The 26,171-nt window shown below is 37.2% G+C and overlaps 1 pseudogene; it reads right to left on the reverse strand.

The window, feature by feature from the left end:
- Positions 1-1,547: 1,547 nt before the first annotated feature.
- On the reverse strand, positions 1,548-25,322 carry LOC136260777 (hemocyte protein-glutamine gamma-glutamyltransferase-like; annotated as a pseudogene).
- Positions 25,323-26,171: the final 849 nt, after the last annotated feature.

Genomic DNA, 26,171 nt, shown 5'->3' on the forward strand with positions numbered 1-26,171 from the left:
CCAGAATCAGTTTATTACTTCTCAAGAATTACTGACATATTAAATACTTTTAGTTTGAAAGGCAGAATTACTGACCAGTACCTTCATGTGTAGTAAGCACCTCTAAAAATGATTATTGTTTGGCAGGTGTTCAAGCCAGCAATAGTTTGTGGAACTGTTTTTAAGACTTCACAGCCTTCTACTACAATAACCTAAAATTAATTTAACAGTGAACACTACTGAAAGGTTGCCCGTATACATCAACTATTCTATACTAGCTACTCAGAGTGGCCTCTCCTTTTTAATGGTATGGATCTGAACTTGTTTGTACTCCTCCCCTTGCCTGTTCCTGGATCTGACTATGATGCTATAGAAACCTGGCCTACTATAAACAGAGAAATTTAGAAGCTTTCCATTATCATTGTTTGAGGAATATCTCATCATTGCTCGAGGACTATCTAGACTGCTCAGCACATTATAATGACAAAGTTTGGGATAGCTTACTCCTTTATCAGACATGATTTTATCGGTATTGATGAGGGTGACTGGCATGTGTGTAGCATAAAACAGAGATAAGTGGAGGTAGTTACGTGTAGCACTCTATCAAGAACAGAACTTGTGCAGTAGAGATAGTTCAGGGATAGATATAATCAATATATCAATATATGCTTTAGAGGGGCTCAAGATATGGCTAAACACAGGTGTGATTGTATCAAATCCAGATGTCCAGCAAATGTATGACAGAGTAATTATAAATAATAATGACACAATGCAGAATTAACTGGAATATTGATTCTGCAATAGACTGGGGAAATTTTCCTTAAACTGTCTACTGACTACCACAAATTAATGGCTTACAGAAAAGGTGCCCTAAAACAATTATATCACAACAGTGGCCTTTAGCAAGCCATTGAACATGGTCTTGAAGTGAGCTCAAGCAAATTTTAAGCTCTGCAATTTAGCGTCTCTACTCAATGATGTTTGCACTCATGATTATCATGATGTTACAGCTGCAAATAAGCCAAAATACAAGCTTCAAAACACTGTTGCTTTCACTTGGGGTCTAGTGCTTGCTCTTTAGTTTACAAATGATGTACTTAATCAGTTGGAAAGGCTGAACAACAATAGCATTAAGCTTGTTTACAGCAACTCCCTTGTCATCCAAAATATTCAATTATCTCAGTGAATGCTTTACAATAATAGGGGTTCACGTATTCAAGGGTCAGTTGTGCTTAATTATAATTGCGATACAAACAGATGTATTTAATCTTAGACCTCAGGTTACGATGTCCCATTTAGTTAGCTTGTTTACTAGTCCATTCCATGTTAACATATGCCCACAATAGCAATATTGCAGTGCTATAGTCTCTTTACGTTCACCTCATTTTTTCATGTATCACATTAATACAAACATACATAGGCCAAGTGCCAATATATTTAGTAGAATTGTAAATATTGAAACTGCTCACTTTTAATGGGCTAGGGTACACACATAGTATTGGGAGAATTTCAGGATGTACACTGAATAATTAAATAATAGTTACTGGATAAAACCAGAACACATAAGATTATTTTTGATGTCATTAGGTTTCATAAAGCTTTAGATAACTGCAAACAGAGAAAATAATGAATGCAAAGCATATGCATTTAGTAATGACAACAAAATTGGCAGCAAAAATAAGCTAATTGTTACACTCGTGTATGTGTTAATTGCTGCCACTACAACTACTACTACTACTTCTGCTACTACTACTACAGCACCTAATATAATTACTGTTAGCTGGTACCCAATGGATGGTACTTCATTTCACTTCAATGGATTTGTATCCCATGATCTCTCCCAATTGCTTACAGTGAAACTTTGCAACTAACATCTGATTATGAATGCGTCTACTAGGCTTCAACTCTACTTGCAGCTGAGCTATCATCCCTGGGTTAACAGTGCTAGAACTGTCAATGGAATATACACACATTTAATGTAATAAGAATAGTCATACCAGTTTTCAAAGGTATTACAGCAAAAGTATGTATGTCTTTATCTAAACATAGATAGTATTTTAATCACACTTAGACACAGACAAAGCAGTGTTTATAGTTTTACAGAGTCAGTATAAGTCAGCACAGTGGATCCTCTAACTTTCATGTTTATCCAAAATTGTAAGCTATGTACAGTTAGAGTACTTCAAGTGTATATTCTTTAGAATCTTTTTGAACAGAGTACTGTGAATAGTAAGTAGGCTTCAGTGCAAAAAAAATTTGTTTATCTGAATGCTTTATGAATGTTTGATAATTGTGTATCAAAGAGTCTACGTAGCTCAATTATAATGGTGATACAAACAGCCTTTTGCTGTATACCTGACTTATTCGATGTATTTAACTTGTTTCCTTAGAGTTAGTATGTGCATACATAAATCTCTGTTCATTACTGCCATATTTCCTAGTAGCATCTTACTATGTGACTGATGCATGTATTAACAGAAGTACTGTATTGTCTCAAACTATGCCGTGGGAGTTTGTTGCTTTTAAACAACCTTTTACCTCAGTTACTAAATGAGGCCAGTGACTACACGTTTATTCACGAATCAACTATTTGCCTCAGTGTTATACTCTCCTTGATGTTTTCATATTTCACAGATTTAAACTTAAAAGTAACTATAAAATGCTCTACACTTCATCATCTATAACACTGCACAGAATTGCAACTATATACACTAGGCATTCAGTATTAATTCAAAACCTAGCATTTATTTCTGTAGAATGTTCGATCTATGTCACACAGGATCAGGCATTGACTAAACTTAATTTGAGACAATACAGTAACACTATGGAACTATAAAGTCAGACCTGGGATTAGTAATTATTTGAGGATCCATGAGTCCTGATCCTTCAACTGCCCATTTTAGCTCAGTTAAAGGGATCTTTAGTGGGTTGGTGAAATGCATCTTAACTGCAAATGATTTTCCTATAAAGAATGAGCATGAATACTTCATCTATCATTATCAGTGTGTTACCTATTTCAACTGATTCATAGTTGGATGGTAATTCAAATTGGATTCTTGATTTAGCAAACTCTTGAGTTGCTTTTCCCACCCATATTTGTTGGTGTTCCTCCACTGATGCAATAGCAGTGCACCTTAGTTTAGTTTCACTAGACAAAATGTTTTCATACTCATCTGGAGACACAATGATTTCGAATTTCTCTAGAAAATTCAAAAAGAAACTGTAATAAACTCAGACTACTATGTGTAGTGCTTGAGATTGTGTTTAATGCTGTTAATTTATGTTGTCAATTAAAAGGGTAAGAAAGTGTTTTCGAGGTAGAAACTGCCCTGTAACTTCCAAAGTTTATTAATACTTGTTTTGTTTAGGCCTATAGCTAATGGTGTTGTGAATGTTGTTCAGAGATGCCACAAAGTGAGAACATGACTAGACTACATGAGATTATCAATTTTGTCAAAAACAGGGGTACAGCTTGCAATCTAAGCAAGTGCCTGAGGAGCCACACAACCTGAATCCGGGATTTCCTCTGCATTTAGCCAGTTTACATAAACATCTTGACTATTCCTTTGACTTCAAGAGAAAAGGTAGAAGCAGAGGTGAAAAAAAGTTGTGAAATCAAAGGTGGTAGCCCCTGCATTGATGTTAATGCTAATAAATTGCACGTTGTTAAAACTTATTAGGACTAACATCATTGCAGGAATTTCTTGGTCGCCACCTTTGATTTCACAACTTTTTTTCACCCAGGCTTTTTATGGCCACACCATTTTTCACAGCTTGGCTGTTTTTGTGTGGATAATCATTCCAGTACAATATTCAGAGTGGGCAGCACCCGTTGTACCAGTTTTAAAGAATGATGGCACTATGAGACTTTGTGGTGATTGCAGAGTTACTATCAATAAGACAGCCAAGTGCTTTATAGGGTGGAAAGTATTTCTTAAAGCTCAAGCATACTTACAAGTGGTATTGTATAGTGTTTTTCTAGTATAACTAAAATTAGTTTTAGTAAAGCCTTTTCTTATTAGAAAACTACAATTCCATCACAATCTATTTAAAAAACTGGAACTATACTAAAAAAAGTGTTGTTTTTAAGTTTTTGAACAAGAACTAAACTAAAATTAATAGCTTTATTGTATGGTGTACATGTACTAATACTAGAACTAAACTAAAACTTTTAGCACTGCAGCTACTACTACAACTGTTGTTTGGGATTTATCAGGAACCTGATTGGCGAACTGACTATCTGGCACGTTAAAGCCTAATCATGAAGTACATAATTATTAACATAATTATAAGATGATAATATAACCTTTTTAAGAACAAAGGCAACTTTCCATTACTATCTTGAGTGACTTGTGACATTTCAGCAACCACCGCTCAGGTGGAAAGAATATTTTCTTCCAGTGGAGAGGTGACAATGGGGAAACAAAACAAGTGAAAGACAGTAACTTAGAGAGATCTTCTTACAGAGAAACATGAAGTATATTTTTTAGGTAGGATGTTGTTTAAATGTTTGATTAGGTTCTACTACTCAAAGTGGTATAGGAGCTAGGATAATTCTAAAACACCTAGTTAGTGATCAATATTTTTATGAAAGCAATGAATAAGTACGACATCTTAGTATCAGTACTGTACTATAACTAATACTTACTAAGTTGTAGCTACTATAATACTAACTAAAATTGTTTCAGCCATGGATACTAGAACTAATACAAACTATTATTGTTTCTAACAAGGTATACTAGAACTAATACTAACTAAAACTGTTTTAAACAATGAATACTAGAACTAATACTAACTTAAAATATTTTTGGAAACTGAACTAGAACTAGAACTGTACTAGAACATTTTACCTGTACTAGAAAAACACTAGTACTGTATGACAATTCCAGAGAGCTGGTTACCATTAACACCCACAAGGATTATTTCAATATACCAGGTTGCATCAGCAGTTTTTCAGAGATGCATGGAAAATCTTTTCAAAGGGTGCAAAGATGTGTCAGTTTATGACCTACTATAGTGATGGGATCAACAGTGAAAGAATACCTAGAAAACCTACACAAAGTTCTCGGTATAATGGCAACAGCTAGTTTAAAACTGAATTAGACAAAATGTAAGTTTTGTTGCCTGGTGTTGAATCCTAGGAAAGCAGAAACAGGAACAGGAATGGAAAGCAGGAACTGAAGTGACCAGCAGAGAATGACTGATGAAGGCCATCACCTCAATGTAGGTTGAATATTACAACTAAAAATGCTTCTTTACAGCATTGCCACTAAATATACTCTAATAGGATAGTCACAAGCACTCTAATAAAACAGCCATGAATTGGCTAATACATACCTCAATAACTTATTCACACATTTAGAAAAATAACACTGAGAATACATCAGCTTCATACTCTGTGTATACTTTTCCAATACTAATATGGCATCTATACAGTTTAAACTTACTGTATACTCCCCAGTGTAACTACACACATTGAATACAACAAGAAATTGACTATGCCTTCAAACCTTTCCCTTTAGTTTGAAAAACCCTTTTTTCATCTCTAAATTTCTTTATAACTTTTCCAACTCGACCAATGTAATCCACAGGTTGAATGGTAGCTATTACACTAACAGTGTAGTTATCAGATGTGGGTATTGTGGCTCTTACAGTGAATGTGACGGCATTTCCATACTCAAGTTCATCTGAGGGGTCAACAGTAAAAGTAATGGAGCGCTGCTTATCAGTATTTTTAAAAATCTTTGCTTTATGAGACTCTTCAATAGATTTGTAACTTTCAGTAATGTCAGCCCTTGAAAATTCTCCCACTTCTTTGGTGACAACTAGACCTTTGCTATGAGCTTTATCTGGTTGGGCTGGTTTATAAGAAGTTTCTGTCTGAAAAGAACAGTTTATGTTTGCATTCAGTTCATCAATGACACATTTTGTATCATAATGGAGCTCTTTTCTTTCTTTTATTGCTCTCACAGAAGCAGGACCTGTTACCATAGCATCAATAGTGCGATTGCCTGTTTTACGAGGGGTAGCATCCAACACTTGCCATTCTCGAGCTGTATAATCATCACGAAGGTCTGGTCTATTCATCCAGACATCCACCCATACATGAAAGTTCCTGCACACAGCACAACAACAAAGTGTCATTAGATTATGTTGCATAAACTATAAATAATCATACCAGATTGTGGCAGTACTGTGGCCAGAAACCATTTCACCCTTTTTGTCAAAGCAGTATTTTTGTTCATCTTCAGTGTCATATGCAGATTCGTAGTTAGTAACAGGTCGAGCAGGTATGCCAAGTGCCCTCAAAACTACAGTGTAATTTAATTTCTTTGTTTATATAGCTTGTCACTGATGGTGCATAATTATAACTCAGTTACTTAACACTTATATAACATTTTCTGGGAAAGTTCTTAGTAGTAATAATTAGCATTGCAATAAATTGATTGCTGGTGCTATAATATGATGGTCTCACAATAAAAACAGTTTTGGTAAGATACGAGGTATGCATTTCAGTAGTGCTCTGTGGAACACATTTGTATTACTTTTAGATACTCATCATGATATAATTTTTGTTGTAACTGCTTTCGTGTTACTGCGGAATTGTATATCATGATTTCTCTACTATACACATCTGCATTTCATACCTGTAGTAAGTACTCCAGCATATACCCAAGACTGAGCATACTTCACTGCTTTATAATCACTTTTCACATACTGGGTGAAGATAGCCTCAGTGCCTGTCCAGAGAGATGGTGGTATCCCATCATTATAAGCTGGATCATCTCCCAGTGACCACCACTTGCCAACCAGTACTCCATTATCAAACCCATTGTAGTTGATCTATACATAAATTATGCATTCTCGTATAAACCAAAAGTTTAAATTACCCCAGAGTTGAAGCTGGTAAGGGCCTAGGACAGGACAGCTATAGTGTATGTTGATTTTTATAGTAGATTCCAATTTCACATTATAAAGAAGAGCACAAATACCTTTTCATTGACAAGACAAAGTTAATTGCTAGCAGTTAATGGGTAATCCACACAAAACAGCCAAACTGTGAAAAAAGGGTGTGACCTTCAATAGCCTGGGTGAAAAGGTTGTGAAATCAAGGCGGTAGCCAAGAAATGGTTGCAATGATGTCGACGCTGATGTAATAGCTGTTCACTATTACCATTGGCTGCCAATTTTGATTTCACCAACCCTTTTCACTCAGACTATAGAAGGCTGCACCCTTTTTTCACAGCTTGGCTGTTTTGTGTGGATTATATTCTTATTTGTACTCTATATGGCCCCAAATCCAGCTATAGGCTGGATTTGGGGTTTGTTTTTACCCACATTTCTTCTACACAGTGATGATTAAAGATAGAAGTTACAACTGTGTTGTTTTATTTGATTTGTTAGTAATATTATTGTAATACTGTAATAGAGTGCACGTTTTTTTTTGAGGAATTTTAGTAGAACGTACATAGAATGTTCTAAAACAATCTAGAATTTCCATTTGTAGATCTATGAATATTAAATACATTTCAACTAGTATAAAAAATCAAGTGAGGTAAACAACTGTGATAGCATTGGCTCAGTGGTTGAGGATTTGAGTGCTCAGCATGGAGGTCCTTGGTTTAAATGCTGGCTATTTTTTGACTTATTTCATACACTTTTTTTATCCTGTGGTGACTGTTCTATTTAGATTATCTCTACCGTGCAATTTACAGCTGTTATAGGTTTTCACCTTGTAACTATGTAGTTATTATTCTTTTGCTTTTTAACCATCAAAAGGCACTGCTACAATGGCTATCCTATACACACAACAAAGTTATTCCCATAAGCATTTTACCTTGTAGCCATGACAGAAGTTTTTCTTTTAATATGAATAAACATTCATAGCACCATGGATACATATCAGATTCCTTGCAAACTTAGTACATGAATTCACCTAGATATGGTCTTTATCAGTACCAATTTCAAGGTGATCAAATTATGTGTTTGCGTTTTATAGCAAGTCTTGGTAATCTAGGCCACCATAGACTCCGAAATTTATTTTTTAAACCACAAACTTTGGCTGCTCATATCTTACAGTACTGACTATGAAACCTTTATTGCAATAACTGATCAATGGTAACCCTGAAACTTCTAAAAATGTAATCTACTTATGAGGTTTCATCAGACTAATAAAAGAAACACGAGTAGATGCTTTGCAGCTGTGTTTAAATACTCACCATTTCAGCCAAGGATCTGCATACTTGGATGGGGTCACGCCTTGCATCAGAGTTGAGGAACTTTTTATTGAGCATGTTCAGAGCAGTTTCCCAACAAACTGTTTCAAACTATAAAATAGCATATGGATTATAGCTGCAGCGTGGTAGAATACATAAGTATGCATGTACAATGTATATACATAATGCTCATCAATGTAGATTGTCTATTTTATCATGATACAGAGAGTAAAGCATACTGGGTTTGTATCAACAGAGGGCATATAAGATCTGCTGAGCAAAAATACAGCTAATTTTCTCTAAATTCTTTTTTACTTCTTTGTTGTGTAGAGGGAAAACCCAATGTGCTATTAACATTTCACTCTTATCTGGTGAATACTCTTGGAATTATAGTGATAGACAGCAGAAAGAGCAAAACAATTGGATTGTACACTAACTACACTGAAATTGATCACAAGTCACGAGTGCAGCAGACTATGGAATAGATGACTTGTCCCATTGCCTTAACCATGCATGAACTGGGAATTCGTCAAGGTATAGGCTTTGGTCTATATCTACCCTTATGTTCAAGCAAGAAACCTGTTCAAGATTAGAAATTACATCATAAACAAACACACATACACATTTGCTTCATGGTACAGAAATGGAGAGAAAAAAGTGTCACTCTCCATGAAAAGGTGAATCTGATGGTATATACACTAGATATTTCAATTTTCATTCTTTGCTGAAACAATTAAATTTATTTTTGTATGATGCATATTTTACCCATTTCAAAAGCAAACTAGTTGGGTTTTTGCTCAGCAGATCACACACACACACACACACACACACACACACACACACACACACACACACACACACACACACACACACACACACACACACACACACACACACACACACTCACTCACACACACACACACACACACACACACACACACACACACACACACACACACACACACACACACACACACACATCAAAGAAGCATGCATTAAGATCACAACATGAGTAGAATACCTTAAAAGTATTGATACAAGTCTGTAGCAATGCTGAGGGTAAGTGTCCTGTTTGTTATGCCACTATACTGCACTTACTCCTTACCCTGGTGTTAGTATTGCTTCGGTGTAATGTGACAGTGATGGTTAATTATATCGCAGCATTAATTATATCACAGCAATTTTATTATATTTTATTTATTTGTTGCAGTGCAGAGCAATTGTGCACTGATCTTGATCAAGCTATATAGCTACTTTACAAAACTTACTATAATGGGATTTACAGTATTCACATATTCCACTGCAGCATTTAGTAGTTCCCTAAGGGCCCTTAACTGGCAAGATCTCCAATCATAGAATGTGCAAGACCCCATGTTCCAGTCCACTGAATAGTGAATACCATTAATTTTTTTGAAGTTTCTATTCAATGTAGGGATGTCAAACAGATAGGGATGCCACGATAGTTGTGACTTACAACATGTCGCAACATAAAGCTCCATTGATATGATATGACATAGGCTTGTTTATGTCGTGACATAAATCTCCTAATAATGAACATATTTGAATCAAAATAACTATAACGTTTCAAAAGTAACAGCTTCAGTTGTGAAACTTTAAGAATTATTTATGTTGTGACATATATATGACATGTCATGACATAAATCTCTATGACATCATGTGACATAAAAATTTCTGTCACGGCATCCCTACAAACAGATTTTTAAAAGTGTAATGAATGCATATTTTAGCCACAGCATCTTGTAGAGCTTGAAAAATACTGCATATTGATATGTAGATTTTCACATTTGATTTTGTAATAGCCACTAAATAAACAAATAGGTAGTTTTCCAGACTTCTCTATTGAGCACCATTGGTAGCCATTGCACAAAACAAAAACAAGTGATGTATGGGTGATTATGTCACTTCATATTATGAATTGCGTAGCATTGCCAGGAAACTAATACAGGTATTCAAGTTGCATCTTGCACCGACTGAAAACCAGCCTATTGATAAACTGGTACAATGTTCTACGTGATGATCGACAAAACTAGCCTGCTGTCATCTTTCTAGGCAGGGATCTAACATTGGGGCTAACACACGCACCTACGTAGTTACTCTAATCACAAGTAAACTAATCAGAAGAGCACTACTTTGACCAGTTCATCACTATGAAACAAAAAAAATTCTAGTGCCTAAACTATCTGCAGGATGCGCAACATGCCACAACACTACGACCCCTTTACCTCTACGTATAACACCTGCTATTACCACCCACTCCACTATATATATATATGGTACCATGGTCATCAACAACATACTATCAGAAGAGTTTTTTCCCCCAAGACCATTTGTGATTGGAACAATTTACCCCATGAAATTATTGAATCTGATTCAACTAATACGTTCTCTACCAGATTGTTATGTTGATATGGCTGGACCACTAATTATTACTATAGTTACATGTATGTAAATTTTTTAGGAGCTGTGATGCTTTAGCTCCCTGGTATAATATCAGCTTAAGCTGCCTATTCCAGGTACACAATCAGTCAATCATTCAATCAAACTCATTGTACCACTTTAATGAAATGTATGGGAGAAAAAATCTATAATTTCTGTGGGGTTTTAACATCCTCATTAATATAAATTATTGATGACCAGTTGGCTGCAAATGTACTAATTGTAATATTTAGTGTTTCATTCTAATCACCTACACGGCACTTGATACAACAATAATTATACTTAGTAACATATCTGTGAACACTCACTTGTGCATAGTTCCAGTGCACAGAAATTGGAATTTGAAGACTACCACAAAAGATTATTCCATTATTGTTTAGTACATACTCTTTCCTCTCAGCTTCAGACTCCATGTACACATCATCATCTATCACAAAAATTACATCAACTTTAAACTAAAGCTGTAAACCTATGCAGCATACAACTTAACAAGTATGACAAAACATTAGGAATTTTCTATGACTGAAGTAGGGATTAAATGTCCACTAGTATATCTGCAAGTGTAGGTGACCTCCCTTGTTTCCCTACTCTTTTTCTATGACCCCTAATCAAACTTAAAATTCCTAATTTTCCTTATACTTGTTTGTTTACTTTATTGTAACATTATTGTGACTGGTAAACCACGCATACTGCATCACAAGAAACTAGAGCACCAGAGTTAATGTTTTCATCTGAACGCGTGCCCCAGCTATCAATTACTGACTCAAAAGTGAATGCCATTACACTTCGCTTTCAGGTCTGTTCAGCCTGTTATACAGCACTACAAATGAAGAACAATAGGAGATGCCAATCCAGTAACCACGAAAAATATGGACAATTCGCACACCCAAACTATCAATTACTGACTCATAAGTGTCCATCACACTTTGCTTTTGGCTATGTTCAGCCTGTAGCCCATTTCACAGCGTTATAAACGAAAGCAGTAGGAGAAGCGCCTCTGCAGTCACCATGGAAAATAGTAGGGAAACCATCACGCTAGCTACCACACATTGACACCTTGAGCTGTCAGCAAAAAGAAATGAGACACAAAGGTAACTTAGGTAAGTCCATGATGCATGCATTGTACGTACTGTGGTATGCCAAAAGGCATGTCTCTGGGTGAAGTGATGTCAAGCAGTGAAAAAATCAAGCCCGTAGCCTTAGTTGTTATCACGTTACGCTTGTCTGAAGGCATTAGTCAGTCAGTCAGTCAGTCAGGTAGTCAGTCAGTCAGTCAGTCAGTAGAAATTCCACTAAATAATGTTTTTTTTTAATTCGTAGCAACTTTTTGGAAGTGTTTCAGGTCATACTGTAGGCACTTTTGGACTTGGTTATATCTAACCAATACTGCAAAGGCACCATGAAGGCTGGTTTTAGGGTGATATTTTTTGGCCAGAAAAGCCCTAACCTTCATGATCCCTAATATACAGTACTATCATATTGTATGATAATTATGTGAATGTACATGGACTATATACTACAGTCTGATACCTTCATTCCAAGGATTAAACAAAATCACTATACTCTCTCTTGTTGGTCTACTGTAGTTTACACCGCTGTACACCGCTGGATGTAGTGACCAACATCTCATATGAGCCAATTGGACAGTTGCTTGGTATAGAGACAGTCACATCAACTCTAGTATCACTAAGATGCTCGATGTCCCCCTTCCAGTTGTAATCACCACTGCCACCTTTTTTCTCGGTCTCACTAAAATGGATCAAAAACTTTGTGGCATCACTTAGTTGTGGGTTAGTCCCTCTGGTTAGTTCAATTTCAACAAAATTGTTTTCTGTTAATTTGAAAGGACCAGAGAAATGTAATTCAAAAGAAAACTCCTTTCCTCTCCGTAACACCACACTATTGTCACCATCATAACTTTCTGTGTGATGATCAGTGGTGTTCTTTACTTTTTTGAGATCATATCCAATCATGAAAACTAAACATAACACAATACATGATTTCTGGAATAAAATACTGTAACACAGTAAGCATTGGTATATATATATATATATATGTACTAGTAATAGCATGGGTAGCAGTGAAATCTGGGATAAATACCACGAGTGTTGCATTGAAAATGGGTAAAATTTCACAAGGCGAAGCTGAGTGAAATTTCCATTTTCAATGCAACAAGAGTGGTATTTATCCCAAATTTCACCGCTACATATACCCATGCTATTCCAAGTTAATACCATACTCGCTGCATATAAGCATGCTGTGCATTTATAGCGTTGCTATGTACACAATTCATCACTATGTACTAAACACTTGTAAACACTAATTGGCGCTACATTATTAACATAAATTCTAGCCAATGAAATTGCAATTAAAACTTTTTCACTGCTACCAGTGAAATACGGGATAAATTTTATTGCTACTATTGAGACTTTTGTATGGGCATTGAAACAGGTATGGTATTATTATTAATATTATCACTAACAATAACTAACTCACTAAGGGATCTGCAAGAAGGCTTCTAAAAGGGGAAGGTACAAACACTGGACTGGACTACTGGATTGGTGTATCTTACATCCTAATTTCATTTATAAATTCTTCTTTTCTTGTCAGGGTAAAGGCTCATCCATAGAACTTTGCATCTACTCGGTAAATTTTCTGGTCCACGCTCACTTTAATACGAGAACTAGCTAGAGATCAAGGACCAGTGAGAGAGATATAAGGTAATGGTGCCAATTCCCATGCATGTATGGGATCAAAATAAGTATCATGCATGGTCTCAATAATGAGACAGTCATATGTTGATCATGTAGCTAAATGTGTTTGGAAACAAGGAAAATATGCATGGTGACGGCTGTCAAGGTTGCTATAGCTGCATATTTAGCTACAAAATTATCAGCTGGCTGTCATTAAATTTCAGTCACAGTTACATTTTCACTCCCATGTAACTAACTAACTAAAATTTCTGCTACTCACTATAGTGGCATGTGTCCCCATAAAAAAAGACTATTTGGAGAGTTATTTTAGATTCAAATGATGATAGTTGTCAGTAACAAAGCTGTCCTTGTGCGGTTAAACCATATCATGTACTTTCCCTGATAGGAAGATTTGTGCAAGATTCCCTGCTACACAGAATTTCAGAAGAATATAAGCACAAATAGTGGACTGGACCACTTGATTTATAGTAGTAGTACTCGACTGCTACGGTATAATTACTGTCATGCCATGTATATATCAAGACACACGATAGTGTGTCGTGCGGCCCAAGAAGCCGGCGCGCCACACCGTGAGTATATTAACAGGAAGAAAGAAAACGCAATTTTCACACCTATGTAGCTCTGTGATCCCTTATCCGATTGGAACCACATTTGCTAGAGACATGCCGCCCAGTTAGGGGAGTCTACATACCAAATTTGAAGAAAATCGCTCCAGCCATTTCCGAGATACGAGTGAACAAAAGTTCGTTTTAATTTCTTCGTTTTTTTTCTTCTTCATCTTCATTTCGCACACTTCGCAAAATTCGCCATAAAACACGAATTCGTGCTCGAATTGGGCTGAAATTTGGCACACTTAAAGGGCTCATTAAGGCAGATCTCCGTACCAACTTTGGTAGGAATCCGATGAACATTCACGGAGTTATGACCGATTATTTGCGTAAAATAAGGTCGAAGGTCTGTCACGCCTACAGGGTAAACCCCTTGGAGGAATCAGTTGAAAATTGATATGTAGATGGAGCAACCATCGTAGGAGTGCCTTTTTGTGGTTTGAAAGGAATCGAGATAAAGACCATGGAGATATGACACAAAATCCAACCTGTGTCAAAATTACGCGATCGATTTTTATGAATAAAAAAATTATTAGTTTTCGTGTCTACCAGACAAACCGCTTAGAGCAACGAGCTGAAAATCTGTATGTAGCTGGAATAATCATCATAGAAAGTTCTTGCAGTAGTACAGAAGAATCGGATTACAAATTACTGAGTTATGATTCGAAAGGCAACTACGTTCAGCAAATGCGAGATCGAGATACTCTAATAGAACAGTCACCCTAATAAAGCATTCAGTTGCATGTATAATTTACTCAGTTATATTACATTGCAAGTTATTCTGTAGGGAATTCAGCTACAAACAAGTCACCCTGTAGTCAGATCAGCTAGAAGAAGGTACCTAATAGAGAGTTCATCTACAAAGAAGCCATCATATAGAGAGTTCAGCTCAAATAAATCACCCTGTAGAGAATTCAGCTACAAACAAATTGCCCTGTAGAGAGATCAGCTAGAAGAAGTTACCTTGTAGAGAGTTCAGTTACAAAGAAACAATCATGCAAAGAGTTTAGCTGACCCTGTACAGAGATCAGCTAGAAACAAGTCATCCTGTAGAGAGTTCAGCTAGAAGAAGTTACATTGTAGAGAGTTCAGCTACAAAGAAACTACCATGTAGAGAGTTCAGCTACAAACAAATCGCCCTGTAGAGAATTCAGCTACAAACAAATCACCCTGTAGAAAGAAGAAGTTACCTTGTAGAGAGTTCAGCTACAAACAAATCACCATGTAGAGAGTTCAGCTAGAAACAAGTCACCCTGTAGAGAGATCAGCTAGAAACAAGTCACCTGTAGAGAGTTCAGCTAGACGAAGTTACATTGTAGAGAGTTCAGCTACAAAGAAACTACCATGTAGAGAGTTTAGCTGCAAACAAATTGCCCTGTAGAGAATTCAGCTACAAACAAATCACCCTGTAGAGAGTTCAGCTAGAAACAAGTCACCCTGTAGAGAGTTCAGCTAGAAGAAGTTACATTGTAGAGAGTTCAGCTACAAAGAAACTACCATGTACAGAGTTCAGCTGCAAACAAATTGCCCTGTAAAGAGATCAGCTAGAAGAAGTTACATTGTAGAGAGTTCAGCTACAAAAAAACTACCATGTAGAGAGTTTAGCTGCAAACAAATTGCCCTGTAGAGAATTCAGCTACAAACAAATCACCCTGTAGAGAGTTCAGCTAGAAACAAGTCACCCTGTAGAGAGTTCAGCTAGAAGAAGTTACATTGTAGAGAGTTCAGCTACAAAGAAACTACCATGTACAGAGTTCAGCTGCAAACAAATTGCCCTGTAGAGAGATCAGCTAGAAGAAGTTACATTGTAGAGAGTTCAGCTACAAAGAAACTACCATGTAGAGAGTTTAGCTGCAAACAAATTGCCCTGTAGAGAATTCAGCTACAAACAAATCACCCTGTAGAGAGTTCAGCTAGAAACAAGTCACCCTGTAGAGAGTTCAGCTAGAAGAAGTTACATTGTAGAGAGTTCAGCTACAAAGAAACTACCATGTACAGAGTTCAGCTGCAAACAAATTGCCCTGTAAAGAGATCAGCTAGAAGAAGTTACATTGTAGAGAGTTCAGCTACAAAGAAACTACCATGTAGAGAGTTTAGCTGCAAACAAATTGCCCTGTAGAGAATTCAGCTACAAACAAATCACCCTGTAGAGAGTTCAGCTAGAAACAAGTCACCCTGTAGAGAGTTCAGCTAGAAGAAGTTACATTGTAGAGAGTTCAGCTACAAAGAAACTACCATGTACAGAGTTCAGCTGCAAACAAATTGCCCTGTAGAGAGATCAGCTAGAAGAAGTTACATTGTAGAGAGTTCAGCTACAAAGAAACTACCATGTAGAGAGTTCAGCTGCAACAAATTGCCCTGTAGAGAGATCAGCTAGAAGAAGTTACATTGTAGAGAGTTCAGCTACAAAGAAACTACCATGTAGAGAGTTCAGCTGCAAACAAATTGCCCTGTAGAGAATTCAGCTAGAAACAAGTCACCCTGTAGAGAGTTCAGCTAGAAACAAGTCACCCTGTAGAGAGATCAGCTAGAAACAAGTCACCATGTAAAGAGTTCAGCTAGAAGAAGTTACATTGTAGAGAGTTCAGCTACAAAGAAACTACCATGTAGAGAGCTCAGCAGCAAACAAATCACGCTGTAGAGAATTCAGCTACAAACAAATCACCCTGTAGAAAGATCAGCTAGAAGAAGTTACCTTGTAGAGAGTTCAGCTACAAACAAATCACCCTGTAGAGGGTTCAGCTACAAACAAGTCACCCTGTAGAGAGTTCAGCTAGAAGAAGTTACATTGTAGAGAGTTCAGCTACAAAGAAACTACCATGTACAGAGTTCAGCTGCAAACAAATTGCCCTGTAGAGAATTCAGCTACAAACAAATCACCCTGTAGAGAGTTCAGCTAGAAACAAGTCACCCTGTAGAGAGTTCAGCTAGAAACAAGTCATCCTGTAGAGAGATCAGCTAGAAACAAGTCACCATGTAAAGAGTTCAGCTAGAAGAAGTTACATTGTAGAGAATTCAGCTACAAAGAAACTACCATGTACAGAGTTCAGCTGCAAACAAATTGCCCTGTAGAGAGTTCGAGAAGTTACATTGTAGAGAGTTCAGCTACAAAGAAACTACCATGTACAGAGTTCAGCTGCAAACAAATTGCCCTGTAAAGAGATCAGCTAGAAGAAGTTACATTGTAGAGAGTTCAGCTACAAAGAAACTACCATGTAGAGAGTTCAGCTGCAAACAAATTGCCCTGTAGAGAATTCAGCTACAAACAAATCACCCTGTAGAGAGTTCAGCTAGAAACAAGTCACCCTGTAGAGAGTTCAGCTAGAAACAAGTCACCCTGTAGAGAGATCAGCTAGAAACAAGTCACCATGTAAAGAGTTCAGCTAGAAGAAGTTACATTGTAGAGAGTTCAGCTACAAAGAAACTACCATGTACAGAGTTCAGCTGCAAACAAATTGCCCTGTAGAGAGTTCGAGAAGTTACATTGTAGAGAGTTCAGCTACAAAGAAACTACCATGTACAGAGTTCAGCTGCAAACAAATTGCCCTGTAAAGAGATCAGCTAGAAGAAGTTACATTGTAGAGAGTTCAGCTACAAAGAAACTACCATGTAGAGAGTTCAGCTGCAAACAAATTGCCCTGTAGAGAATTCAGCTACAAACAAATCACCCTGTAGAGAGTTCAGCTAGAAACAAGTCACCCTGTAGAGAGTTCAGCTAGAAGAAGTTACATTGTAGAGAGTTCAGCTACAAAGAAACTACCATGTACAGAGTTCAGCTGCAAACAAATTGCCCTGTAGAGAGATCAGCTAGAAGAAGTTACATTGTAGAGAGTTCAGCTACAAAGAAACTACCATGTAGAGAGTTCAGCTGCAAACAAATTGCCCTGTAGAGAGTTCAGCTACAAACAAATCACCCTGTAGAGAGTTCAGCTAGAAACAAGTCACCCTGTAGAGAGTTCAGCTAGAAGAAGTTACATTGTAGAGAGTTCAGCTACAAAGAAACTACCATGTAGAGAGTTCAACTGCAAACAAATTGCCCTGTACAGAATTCAGCTACAAACAAATCACCCTGTATAAAGATCAGCTAGAAGAAGTTACCTTGTAGATAGTTCAGCTAGAAACAAATCACCCTGTAGAGAGTTCAGCTAGAAACAAGTCACCATGTAGAGAGTTTAGCTAGAAGAAGTTACATTGTAGAGAGTTCAGCTAGAAGAAGTTACATTGTAGAGAGTTCAACTACAAAGAAACTACCATGTAGAGAGTTCAGCTGCAAACAAATTGCCCTGTAGAGAATTCAGCTACAAACAAATCACCCTGTAGAGAGTTCAGCTAGAAACAAGTCACCCTGTAGAGAGTTCAGCTAGAAGAAGTTACATTGTAGAGAGTTCAGCTACAAAGAAACTACCATGTAGAGAGTTCAGCTGCAAACAAATTGCCCTGTAGAAAATTCAGCTACAAACAAATCACCCTGTAGAAAGATCAGCTAGAAGAAGTTACCTTGTAGAGAATTCAGCTACAAACAAATCACCCTGTAGAGAGTTCAGCTAGAAACAAGTTACACTGTAGAGAGATCAGCTAGAAACAAGTCACCCTGTAGAGAGTTCAACTAGAAGAAGTTACATTGTAAAGAGTTCAGCTACAAAGAAACTACCATGTACAGAGTTCAGCTGCAAACAAATTGCCCTGTACAGAATTCAGCTACAAACAAATCACCCTGTAGAAAGATCAGCTAGAAGAAGTTACCTTGTAGAGAGTTCAGCTAGAAACAAATCACCCTGTAGAGAGTTCAGCTAGATACAAGTCACCCTGTAGAGAGATCAGCTAGAAACAAGCCACCCATAGAGAGTTCAGCTAGAAGAAGTTACATTGTAGAAAGTTCAGCAGTTTAGCTGCAAACAAATCACCCTGTAGAGAATTCAGCTACAAACAAATTACCCTGTAGAAAGATCAGCTAGAAGAAGTTACCTTGTAGAGAGTTCAGCTACAAACAAATCACCCTGTAGAGAGTTCAGCTACAAACAAGTCATCCGGTAGAGAGATCAGCTAGAAGGATCACCTTGCAGAGAGGTCAGCTACAAAGAAATCACCCTGCTTCATCTTTTCTTCTTCCTGTAGTAAAGAAAAAATGACAGGTTAAAATCCCTAAAGCCGGCCATAGGCCGGCTTTGGGGTATACAAATACAAAAAGAAGTGAAATCTAATCCAAAACAGCCAAGCTGTAAAAAAAGAGTGCGGCCCTGAGAAAGGCTATGGTGAAAAAAGATGTGAAATCCAAGGTGGCGGCCAAGAAATGGCTGTGATGGTAGGTTAATGGTAAAAATTTTAATAACAACAATTCAGGTGAATTTGGTGCCGCTTGGTCTTGGCACAAAATTCACCTGAATTGTCGTTATTAAAATTTTTACCATTAACCTACCATCACAGCCATTTCTTGGCCGCCACCTTGGATTTCACATCTTTTTTCACCATAGCCTTTCTCAGGGCCGCACTCTTTTTTTACAGCTTGGCTGTTTTGGATTAGATCAGTTTAACATATAACTCCCAGCTCCCAAAAATATTTATCTTCATGCAAGGAAACCGGTCATGCTATACAAGTGGTCTGAAAAGTAGGGCTCTTTGGTCTAGGTCACCCAGTGCAAACTGTGCTATATAGGAACAATAAAGCAATAAATTTTACCTACAAAATTACATAAACCATGTACTTGTAACTTACTTGTCGCAAAAGTGTCAATGGTGTGTCTCCTATACAAGTGGCTATATACAGTTGAGCTATTGGTGAATGTATCTTATACATAGTAGTTGACAAAGATCATTATCATAATGAATGGCATTTAGATATTGTGATTATAATAAGGATAAAATGACTATTTTGGACCAAACTCAAGAAAGTGAATGTCAGCAAGTATAAGTAAGAACAAACGAGTGAGTATAGTAGCTATGTTGATTATTGCAATATCAAGACATGTAGTAGTGTGTTGTGCAGCCAAGAAAGCTGGCGTGCCACACCGTGAGCATATTTACAGGAAGAAACAAAATGCAATTTTCACGCATATGTAGTTCTATGCTCCCTTCTTGAATTGGAATCATTTTTATACTACAAATTCCCGCCACCTTCAGCACCCCACATACCAAGATTGCCTAATGCAATCATGAACTATGAGTCTCCAAAATTTGGCTTAATATCTTTGTTTTGTTTTTTCTTCATTTAGGGGGCTCAGGGAGCTTAGATCATTCTTTTTGCACACCTTACAAAAACCAATATAAAATGCAAATGCATACCTCAATTTTCTTGAGCTTTGGTACATTTTAAGAGCGCACTGCGGCACAATCATGTACATACCTACTTTGGTGCAAATCTGATTAATAGCCATAGAGCTATAGATGATTATTTGCATTAAAAAAGGCTGACTTGATATCACGCCTACAGGGTAAACCGTTCTTGGGAATAACTTTAAAAATTGCTATACATATAGGTTAACCACCATAGCTCAAACCTTTTGTGGTTTGAAAGAAATTGTATTGACAGCTATAGATCTATAGTTACAAAAACTAAACAGCTCTAAATATTGAGGGGTCGAAACACTCTAATAGAACAGTCACCATGGGGTAATGAAAAATGTCAACAAAACTTACCAGCGTTCGAACTAGGGACCTCCATACTGAACACCCAAATCCTTAACCACTGTGCCACTGCTATTGTGGCTGTTCACCTCACTTAATTTCTACTTTAAAGAAGAAAATTCTAGCTAAAATCTACTCTAAAGTAAAAGTTTATAATTTCAAAAGATCTACCAATGGAAAATCTTAAACATTCTATGTGTGTTCTCAGGATTAGAAATCCTTGAAAAAATGTGTGCTCTATTAAAGTATTACAAAAGTAATCAAATAAACTCTGCAGTACAATACCACTGCAGGATTCCATCAAATCAAAGCTGATATTATAACCATTTTGGTACCAATTGGCAGGATAGTGCACTACAATCAAGACCCACTTACGCCAATCATCATCATCATAATCATCACAATAAGTGCTGTGCTAGTAAAATTCTTGACAACAAACATTCTAGCATAAAAGCTGCAGGGTTTGCTTTGTTAAAATTGAGCAATTGCAACTTATCACATTTTCATGAAAAATCAAGATACTCTAATAGAACAGTCACTGCAAAATAAAAACCTCAACAGTACAGTCATGCATATCTAACTTGTTACTTTGTCATAAAACACTATTATTGCAAATAAATACAGGCTCTATAATGGAATTTTATATAGCCATAGCCATGAACAAGCAACAGTGTTGGGACAGTTACTTTGTAAAAGTAACTAGTTACATATTACTTGCAACAGAACTATTTAGTTGCAGTTACATACAGTGTATTACCCATAAAATAAAGTAACAATAATAATATTACATATTATATTACTTTGTGTCCACAGCCTTAAGCTGTCACATGTGAAACTACCACTTTATCACGTAACATGATTGCATTTTTGGGCAATGTGCAAATCTTGGTTATAAGTAAGAAACTGGTGAATAAGCTTCATTCAGTAGGCTTCACTACTTCGTTGTGGCTAGGTATTACTCAGTGGATCACTAATGAAATTAGTAACTTTGTTACTTGTAGTAATAATATTACATAATATTAGACTCGTTACAGTAACTATATTACTTAGGTAACGCGTAACATTTGTAAGTAAAGTAACTTGAGTTATATTACTTGTTTGTCTGGTGTATTTCATTATATTACTTAGTTACCACAAAGTAATAATTATTACATGACGCGTTACATAAGTAACGTGTTACCCTCAACACTGACAAGCAAGCACAAAAATTATTAGTATTAACATGGATCCTTTGGCTTTTGTATTGGATCGGTAGGTCTTATCTGTATTGGTAAAGCACTAGTTTGTCTTATATCATCGTCATTGCATCTGTAGATAAGAAGAACAATGACTTACAAACCTCAAAGCTATTATATATATGGTTGGCTTTTGGGTCTATAATACAAAAAGAAGTGAAATCCATGCAAAAACAGCCAAACTACATAAAAAGGACTCAGCCTTCAAAAAGCCTGGGTGAATAAATTGTGAAATCAATTGTGGCGGCCATGAAATGACTGTGATGATGTTAATGATAATAAATTTTAATAATGGCTGTGTGCATTATTAAAATGTATTATCGTTAACATGATTGCAGCCATTTCATGGTTGCCACCTTTGATTTCACAACTTTTTCACCTAGGCTTTTTGAAGGCCGCACCCTTTTTATAGTTTTTGCATGGATAAACATTATGGGAAAGATCTTTTAGTATCAGCATGACTCAACATGCATGAAACAATTAGCAAACTTTTACTTCAATATTTCTTATGTTACCTCTTTTTCTTGGGTAGGGTAGGGTAGTTTGAATTTACAAGTTAATCTTCTTCTCAGGTTTGTGCGGAAAGTGCCTTTTTAATGCAATCACATCAGAAGCAACACACACACACATACACACACACACACACAGAGAACGAAACACAATCCCTGCTGCAGCAATAACGAGCGCCGCCAATTAAATAAGGCAGTCGACCCAACAAACACATATAGTCAGGGAATTTTAATATAATCTGGGAATAAATTCCTTACCAAGAAATTTTTTACCAATGTGTTTGTAAAGGTGTCTACTAACCCTCCTCAAAAGATTTAACCACAACTCCCCTAGGGGAACCCGTGACAGCTGCTGGAAGTTGGACTACCCATGAGCCTTATTTTGAAATATTTGATTGCTGTAAACATAGTGTGAAATGTCAAACTGCATAACTCAAACTATATTGCACCCTTCCAGGGGTAGATTTATGGGGGAGGCTAAGGGCCCCCCCTTTCCCTTTGCAGAACAGTGTCAGTGAGTACTATTCCTAAAGCAATAGCCATTATAATTAAATATTTAAAGCGTCTTTATAATAGTCAGAAGGTGGGTTGAGCAGAGGTAGGATGAGGAATAGTGATTCTGGACACAAGTGCTGGGTGCAAACACTAAACTACTTCACAGATGTCAACCAGCGCATGGAGGAAGGTGTCAAAAAGCACTGTCCACTCCACAAAGATCTTGCCAAAACACGAATGAAAAGAGATGCTGAAGCTATTGCACTTGCTGTCACATGGCTTGAAGAGAAAAATCCCTTTAACCATGATCGAGACAAGCAGTTTCTTGTGTCATTCTCAACAGGATTTACTAGCACTGCAAATGATGGAGTCAATGCAGAGAGAGCAGCTGAAGTAGGGAGGGAGATGCAGACGATGGATGCACAGCCAGTAACCTCAACCATGGAAGTGAAGTTCAAGGTACAGGCCTTATCATCACTCAGAAAGATTCCTAAGCTCAATGAGAGGAAGACTCACCTTAACTCGCTTAGGTTGTTCAACCGACTAATAATTATCGCTCAATGAGATATGACAATTGAGGCAAGCTTAGAGTATGAACTGACTCCCCTGCCTTTGTCCTTGTTCAGTATAAAAAAGATCATAAAATGAACAAGGCAAACAAAGCAATTTTTTCCAACACTAGCCTGAAAGTGTTGACTGACCCACTCGACCTCACTGACCAACCTTGTTCCAGTCTGGTAGTGGATGGTGGATGGCTTCTTTACATGCATGGTGAAGTGGGAACAAGGCCATACTTTGCAGGAGATTGCTGACAGTTACCTGAGCTACGTACAGTATCTTGGCAGGTACTCTCAGAAGATCACCGTGGTGTTTGATGGCTACAGCAGCTCACCTAAAGATCATGATCACATTAGGCATACAAAGAACTCCTGCTGTGATGTACAGATTCGACCGAATATGATGCATTTGACACCAATGGCAAAGTTCCTAGACAACACTCATAACAAGAGTGAAATCATCCATCTGCTCTCTTCAGCATTCCAGAAACATCAGATCACTGTAGAGCTGTGTGATAATGATGCTAACACTTCAATTGTGAAGGCTGCATTGGCTGCTGCTAAGGATGACTCCGTTGAGGTCAGTGAACCCCGTGGATGGTTGCTATATTGTTATTCTATTTCTTATTATTGTCAGGTGCGGGCAGAAGATACTGATGTGCTAATAATGCTAATACACCATAGTTCATACACCAATCATCCACTCTTCTTTACCACATCAAAGGGTTCTTATGATGTCAGGAGAATCCAAGAATCTCTGTCTGAAAGACAGAGGCGCTACCTGCTATTTTGTCATGCCTTTACTGGTTGTGATACTGCATGTTTCTGCCATTGCCAGCCATGGGAAAACCACTCTATTTGACAGGTTTTGTGCTGGGGACATTGATGAACACATGGACACCTTCCTTGATGTACAGGCTAGTAAGGATGTGGTGATCAGGAGTCGCATTTCAATTTTCCAGCACATTTGCCATGCACCAGTACTGCCTTAGCTGCAATTCGATACAACATGTTCTCACGAAAGGCAGAAGCTGGGCTAATCAAACCAGAAACTATACCTCCAACAGAGGGTGCAGCTGCACAGCATTCTCTCCGTGCCTATCTACAAACCCAGGACTTGATACTATTGCAGAGCATGTCTTTGGATCCCAGTGGCTATGGATGGACATTAGGGAGTAATGGCTATGAGCCAGTTCCAACATTAGACCCTATGGCACCTGAGGAACTTTTAAAGTTCATAAGCTGTAATTGCAAAAGAGATTTTTGCAACTGACGGTGCAGCTGTAAGAAGAACGATGTCAAGTGCATCTCAGCATGTGGAAATTGCAAAGGAATTACATGCAAGAATTGCATTGATGATGGAGAGTCTGGAGAAGGCCCAGACATTGACTTATGAGGCAATAGACATTATTAAACTAGTCCTTAAGAAATACACGAGTTATAAAAATAATTTATACCAACTAATAATAATAATAATAATGAGTGAATGTGGTCTTTTCATCAATTTCAGGAGTGGTTAAAAGCTTGCAATGTATACATATTAAACCACATGATTTGCTGTACTAAAAGCAAATCAACCATTTTCAAATAAGGTCATGGATAGTCCAACTTCCGGAAGCTGTCATGGGTTCTCCTAGGGGAGTTGTGTTTAAATCTTTTGAGGAGGGTTAGTAGATACCTTTACAAACACATTGGTAAAATAATTTCTTGGTAAGGAATTTATTCCTAGATATGCCAAATATCTGCTAATATTCCGTGACTATTTAATAGCCGCTAGCAATATCTTACCGTTAGACATTGTGACTCTCTTGTCAGGTTAAAACAACGCGTCGCTTGAATAGTCCGCTACGCTTAGTCTTGCTCCTCCTATTCTTGCTGCCAAACGCCCACATAAAATGCCTGACCAGCCCCGCCTTAAGTAAACAAGTCAGACTGAGTCACGTGTTTCTAACGCGAATTTTATAATTAGTTATTTCAACCTTTTCAAATTTTAAATGAGTTAAAGTACTGTGAGTGCGAGCCTCGCATTCTTTCACTTGCAAATATCTTTTTAATATATTTTTTATAGATAAATCGCATTCTTTCATTTGCAAATATCTTCTCAACAAAACACCGGCAAACGAGCTAGTGGCGTCCGACCAGACCACGCCCCCTTGCTTGTTTTGTATCATAGATATTCTATATAGCTCCAGATGTCGTCCATCAGGGAGCAAAGTGGTGTGATCATCTTCCCGGACTTATCCTCTTTCACCATGAAATACTATTATGTAATTTCATGCACTGCCTATGAAATGCATTTGAAATTTAACAATTCATGCATGGGCACTAGACTGCACCCATGAAACTTTACTGTGTCATGAAATAATTTGTCATGAAATTTCTACCATGGGTAGCTATTTCATGGCATGGAAATTGCCAAGAAATACTGAAGCCATGAAATGCCAGACTTTCCATGAGGGAAGTTTTTCATGGATAAGCCATAGGTATATTTCATGGCAGCTAGCTATGGAGTGTTTTGAGCATGACTTTCAAGTCCATTCTTTATAACCAATAACTTATCATAGTTGTATGATTTTTGTTTGTATACTAAGTAACTTTTTTGTTGTTGCTGTAATTGTACATGTGCGGTAAGTTGTATGTTGTAAGAACTGTTTATACTGGACTTCATTGTGTTGTATATATGCTGTAGTTAGCTAGGAACCAAACCAGTTGGGACCCAGAACTTTCTTTGCATGAAGTTGAAGAGAATTTTAAAGTGCTATCTAATTTTATAAGGTTAT

This window comes from Dysidea avara, chromosome 7 (genome assembly GCF_963678975.1).
Source record: "Dysidea avara chromosome 7, odDysAvar1.4, whole genome shotgun sequence".
Classification (NCBI taxonomy): Eukaryota; Metazoa; Porifera; class Demospongiae; order Dictyoceratida; family Dysideidae; genus Dysidea; species Dysidea avara.